The sequence below is a fragment of the Danio rerio genome, chromosome 19 (assembly GCF_052040795.2).
Source record: "Danio rerio strain M-AB ecotype USA chromosome 19, GRCz13ab, whole genome shotgun sequence".
In the NCBI taxonomy this organism is placed as follows: domain Eukaryota; kingdom Metazoa; phylum Chordata; class Actinopteri; order Cypriniformes; family Danionidae; genus Danio; species Danio rerio.
In genome coordinates, this window is record NC_141039.2 from 16,169,453 (window position 1) to 16,175,529 (window position 6,077).

A 6,077-nucleotide genomic window follows, 5' to 3' on the forward strand; every position below is an offset into this window, starting at 1 on the left:
CTATCGAGACTCATACAGATACATTCTTAGATAATTTGCAGTTAAATTCTAGAGACTATGCTTTTAACATCAATTCTATTTTACAAAGTTCAAATTTAGAAGAGACTGATCTGGAAAATGAATTAAATTTTGCAGAATACTTACAAACGCTATTATCTAGCGAACAGGCCGGTGGAGCACTAACTCAGGATGCCATTTTTTATAACGACACTAGCAGGAGACCGTCAGATATCCCGATTGAATATGAACAACCGTCGACTAGTAGTGTGATAGATTATGCGGGTAATAACAAAACAATGCATCCGTCCAGTTCTGAAATCTGATGTAAACGCTGTTTTAACACCGAGTAATAACTCTGACGTTAATCTTTTTACGGACCAAATTGTGAAAATTCGAAACTGTCGAGATTGAAGCTGATGTTGTAATGAACAGACTAGGAGGTGGTCGGCCTCAGTGTAAACCTACTGATTTGGCATTTGATCAGGTAATCAAAAGAAAAAAGAAGAGCTTATTTATATCTACAAACATATCAAACAAACTGTGCTTCTCTATATGTCTAGCACATTTTCTAGAGCCTGAATTACCATAGTGTGAATTAATAAAACCGTGCAGTGATCATACACAATAAAGCTGGTCTTGCTATCCATGAGGAAGTAGGCCTTCACAACATTGATAGATTTGAATGACTGTTTGATGTAAAAATAGTTTTTTATAGGTCAAACATCGGTGTGTTACAAACCTACGTAAATAACAAAGAGCCGCACCTCAAAACGTTGTTTCTTTATCTACAAGACGAACATTACTACATGATTCTCAATTTGAAGTCTTTTATAGGTGCTAGCTATTTGTATGAATTCTGCTATAAAGGGTTCTTGTACCTTAGACACCACCAATGCGATTACGTGTGTAATGTCTGTTTTGACAGTGAATGCTACAAGCATCCTAAAAAAAACATCCATTGCCCCGATTGTTTGCGTTATTGCAAATCGGTTTACTCCTACGATGCTCACAGGAAACCGGTGCATGAAAGAAGTGCCTTGCAACGTTATAAAATACTTCAAGGATTGTGGTAGACATTACGAAAAGTATAAGTCTCAGCATGAGTGCACCCCGATTCGTTGTTGGGCATGTCGTGAAGAACTTACCACCGCAGGGATGCATAAATGTTTTATTAACCCTGAAAGACTCTGCGCGATAACATTTTGCGGTACAAGAATTGTAGCTGGAGGAACTGACTGTGTGGAAAAAATGTACACATTTCAGAAAACCCAAATACAAAGGCTACTGTTTTATAGCTCATAACGCGTCCAGATTTGACTCCTTTCTAAATCTTAAATATTACTGCAAAGCCGGTCTAAAAATGGACATCATCATGCCAGGATGTAAACTAATATTCATGCTTGAATATGTGTTCGAACTCCGTTACATCGATAGCATATCATTCATCCCGATGGCTCTTTCGAAGATGCCAGCAGCATTAAATCTCACCAAGACAGAAAAAGTTTACTTTCCGCATCATTTCAATAGAAAAAAAATGAGAACTATATCGGACCAATCCCAGACAAAAAGTTCTATGGGTATGACAACCTATCTGAAAAAGATCGAGCAAAGTTCAATGCATGGTACACTACTGCTTCATGCTCCATCTTTAACTTTAAGGAGCAGTTGTACCACTATGGCGAAAACGATGTTATCTTGCTACGCGAATCGTGTATGAAATATCATGAATCCTTCATAGAGTGTACTCAAATCGATCCATTCAGTTTCATGACTCTTGCAAGTTGCTGTATGGGGGTCTTCAAAACTCATTATCTCGTAGAGGACAGTGTGGCTCTAACCCATAATAATGCATACATTTAGCAAAATAAGACGTTCTCAAGCGTATCGATCGAGTGGTTGGAGTATTTAAAAAAAGTCTAGAAACGTTGACGTTCATGCTCTGAATCATGGAGAAATGCAAATCGGTAAATTTTTCTTAGACTGGTATTATGAACAGGGCGGGGCAAGTATGCTCTCGAATTTAACGGCTGTTTCCACCATGGACATCATTGCCGCTACGAGCCCCACGACCTACACCGACTGTCGGCGGTCCCGTACGGCGTACTCAGAACTCGGTCAGACGAATAGGTCGAAATTCTACAAAGTGTTTATGGTATGAAAGTAGAAAACCAGACATCAAGTTGTGATCACACGGATGATGAGAGGGCTCTTTCTGGGTGCTGGGTCAGTATTGAGCTTTTAAAAGCGATCGAGAAAGGTTATGTAGTAGTCAAAGTCAAAATATTTTATGGACTGTTATCAAGAGCCGTCAAGAGCCCTTTTGGCTATCTCTTGATAGACTATAAAGCTAAAACTCCGGAACAATATCGTCTCAGAACAGGATTGTTTTCAGATCGCCAGGTGGTCTATCTCCAGAAAAAAAGAACGTAATAACGAGCCATGTCCTCGAGACTGTGTAAATATCTACCTGTATTAAAAATGTTACATAAATCTAGTCCTAAACAAAGACGACTTATTCTTCAGTCGGCGTCTGATGACCTCATTTTAGCGCTGTGTGAACTAGCTCTCAACATCCTACACGGAGTTATCTCTATCAGCAGACAGCAATACAGAAAGTTGAAAAAGAAGAGGGCGGAGATAAAATTGCTTGCTAATAAAAAAATCAACATAGCGGCTAAGAAAAAAGTCTTTAATCAGACCAGTGGATTTCATTTACCGCTCCTAAGTGTCGCAGTACCATTTATTTCAAGTTTGATCGCATCTAGACAGGGTTAAAGGATGGAGTATGCTGAGAAAATGTACCTTGTACCACAGAATCAGCTGGATAAAATACAATCAACAAACACTCGCGAGAACATTCAACAGGTCGCAGAGAATGATCTTGATACGGGTATAAGAAATATTTTACTCAGGACCGATTTGGATCAACGTGAAAAAGTTAAACTTTACTCAAACATCTTAACCTGATATTTAATAATCCTGATATTTATGTATCCTAGTTCGGCAAAATTTTCCATTGTCCGCTTCTGAAGATTTGATTAGCTTAAAGCACGGTAAGTCATGGTCTAACACTGAACCTTCGAATTTCGGAAAGCATGGTAAGGCATTGTCATCAGGAGGACCAATATTGGTATCCTCGGGCCTGAAGATGGCAAATTCTGAAGAGTTGTTGAGACATGCTGTTGTACTGTGGTAGTCATTTCAAGAGTTCACACTTAGCTGATGATTGATTATAAGCAAGTTTGGCATGCTGTCCCGGGAGAGAGCCCTGAGCTCGAAGGTTCTTGAGCCCTGGGCTCCCTCTCGTTTGGAGGAAGAGAGGGGAGCCTCGAGCTCAGGTAGATCTCGACAACTCCCATTTTTACAATAGCTAAAGATTAAGATTGAACGCTATTAAAAGATATGCTGCATTATTAGATTACCTGTATTGAAATTTAGATTTAACGATTAACTTGTTGTACATGTTTTTGGAATGTGGGAGGAAACCGGAGAACCCGGGGAAAACCCACGCAAGCACGGGAAGAACATGCAAACTACACACAGAAACGACCACCGGCCTGTTAAGGAACTAGAACCGGTGACATTCTTGCTGTGAGGCGACAGTGCTAGTCACTGAGCCACCGTGCTGCCCTATGGAGGGAAAGGTGAAAAGGTAGGGGTGGAAGGGGGGGATTCTTCAAATCGAAGATAACTGTAGTGAGAAAACCCTGGCTCTTTATAGTGGTTAGGAATGGCCTGATTGGTGGATCAAGCATGCTAATGCAGAACCAGCCATGTTCAATCATAATCACGTGCTCCTCTCGAAATTAGTTTATGAATAAACTTCACTTCAAGAGTTCACACTTAGCTGATGATTGATTATAAGCAAGTTTGGCATGCTGTCCCGGGAGAGAGCCCTGAGCTCAAAGGTTCTTGAGCCCTGGGCTCCCTCCCGTTTGGAGGAAGAGAGGGGAGCCTCGAGCTCAGGTAGATCTCGACAACTCCCCAAAATGCTCCGCTCGGGACAGCAGCCGCGTATTTGAAGAACCCCCCAAAAGGCACAGGAGATTAATGCCATATCCGGCTGCTGAAAAGTGATACAGAAATAGCTTGGAGGAGCAACAGAGACTGGTGTGGGTGTAAAAATTAACTGAAAGTGCTTAAGTATGACTGTGTGCTCCCGGGGCCGGTTAATTGTAAGGACCAGCGGGAGAGTGAGTGGGGTAAGTGTAAAGGTTTAAAACATATGTGGTGAGTTTCGTAAAGGTTTAGTATAGTAGTGATGGAAAATGAAGCTGTAAGGTTCTGCGGCGCTGTAGCTGCAGATGAGAAGCGGTTAACTGATTAACCGCTTTGGCAGTCCAATGGGGGGTGTGACAGTAGTAGTATGGATAAATGGTAGTGTGCGTAAGCTCCGGTAGAGCGACACTGCTGCAGCAGTGGTGCAGGGGGATGAAGCTCGGCTGAGCGTCTCTGCGACTGCAGAGGTGCGGTGGTAGTCAGTACTAAGGGGAAGAATACGCTTCTGCAGCAGCGTTTAAACTGCTTTAGCAGTGCTGGGAGTGACAGAAGTGGTATAAGTGTAATGGAAGTGTGCGTGAGCTCCAGCAGAGCGTCACTGCTGCAGCAGTGGTGCAGGGGATGTAAATGATGCTTGGCTGAGCGTCTCTGCTGCTGCAGAGGTGCAATGCAAGTCAGTATCTGAAAGGGAAATACGCCTCCGCAGAGACGTTTAACTGCTTTAGCAGTGCTGGAGAGTGTATCAGTAATGGATTGCTAAGTGGAAGTGTATATGCGCTCGCTGAGCGTCACTGCTGCGGCAGTGATGTAGAAGGGAGTGATGCCCGGCTGAGCGTCTCTGCGGCTGCAGAGGTGCGATGGAAGTCAGTATCTAAAGGGAAGAGAGCTGATTAACTGCTGTGTAGCAGATAGGGATGAGGCTTGGTAGCGACTCTGAATTGCAGGGGTGCGTAGGTATTCAGTGTCAAATGAAGGTTGGTGAAATAGGATAAATGGGTGAAATATGATTTGGTGGAGTTAAGAGTGTTGAAGTAGAAGATTGTATTGTGAGAAAGCCGTGTGCGTTCCCGCTAAGCCTTTACGGCTGTATTATGCGGGGATTGTATTAGTAGAAAGAGCTTTGAGCATTGTAATGTAAGAATTTGGTATGGTGAGAAAGCAATATTGTTCCCGCTAAGCCTTTACGGCTGTATTATGCGGGGATTGTGTTGGTAAAGAGAGCTTCGAGCATTGTAATGTAAGAATTTGGTATGGTGAGGAAGCAATATTTGATTCCCGCTAAGCCTTTACGACTGTATTATGCGGGGATTGTGTTAGTAAAAAGAGCTTCGAGCCTTGTAATGTAAGAATTTGGTATGGTGAGGAAGCAATATTTGTTCCCGCTAAGCCTTTACGGCTGTATTATGCGGGGAGTGTGGAGATAAAAAGCTTTAGAGCGTTGTAGAGTATGAATTGTAAGGTTAGAAGTAATGCATGTTCCCGCTAAGCCTTACAGCTGTATTATGCAGGGATTGAAAAATTATTTTTTTTTTAATTATTTTTTTTTAACACGTACTTCCCTACTTGTATACGCACACACATAAATACATAAATATGTGTGCGCACACACACACACACACACATACATAAACACACGCTTGAACACCAACGAATACACATTTGAGCATACTTACAGACAAATAAACCCCAAGGGGAAATGAGGAAGAGAGAAAAAACAGAAGGGGGAAAAAAAAAAAAAAAATATATATATATATATATATATATATATATATATATATAAAAGAGACCTATTTGTTGGATGGAATTAGAGAGAGCAGATATGTGTTTTTAGAGATTCATAAGTGTTGATGTCGGCTACCGAGAATCTGCTGAGCTTCTCTGAGGTGATAATGGCTGAGGCGAATGTATGATTTGTAGGCGTTAGAAGACCAACGTCCGAGGGTTTGGATCTGTTGTTGGGAAAGGCAGTTGTGTGCTGCTGTAGTAGCTGCTCCTATTCTAAACGAGTGCGAAGAGAAAGGTTCGGGGGGAAAACCTGAAATGCAAAGGATTTCCTTGAGGTGAAATTGAAACCAGAA

General features: G+C 41.8%; 1 long non-coding RNA gene across 1 annotated transcript; it reads left to right on the forward strand.

Annotated features, from left to right (window-relative positions):
• The first annotated feature begins 3,199 nt into the window (after positions 1 to 3,199).
• Positions 3,200 to 5,708, forward strand: LOC148679769 (uncharacterized). Its single transcript, XR_015945257.1, has 3 exons — positions 3,200 to 4,418; positions 4,660 to 5,210; positions 5,317 to 5,708. It is a non-coding gene; the product is annotated as an uncharacterized LOC148679769 (long non-coding RNA).
• The last annotated feature ends 369 nt before the right edge of the window (positions 5,709 to 6,077 follow it).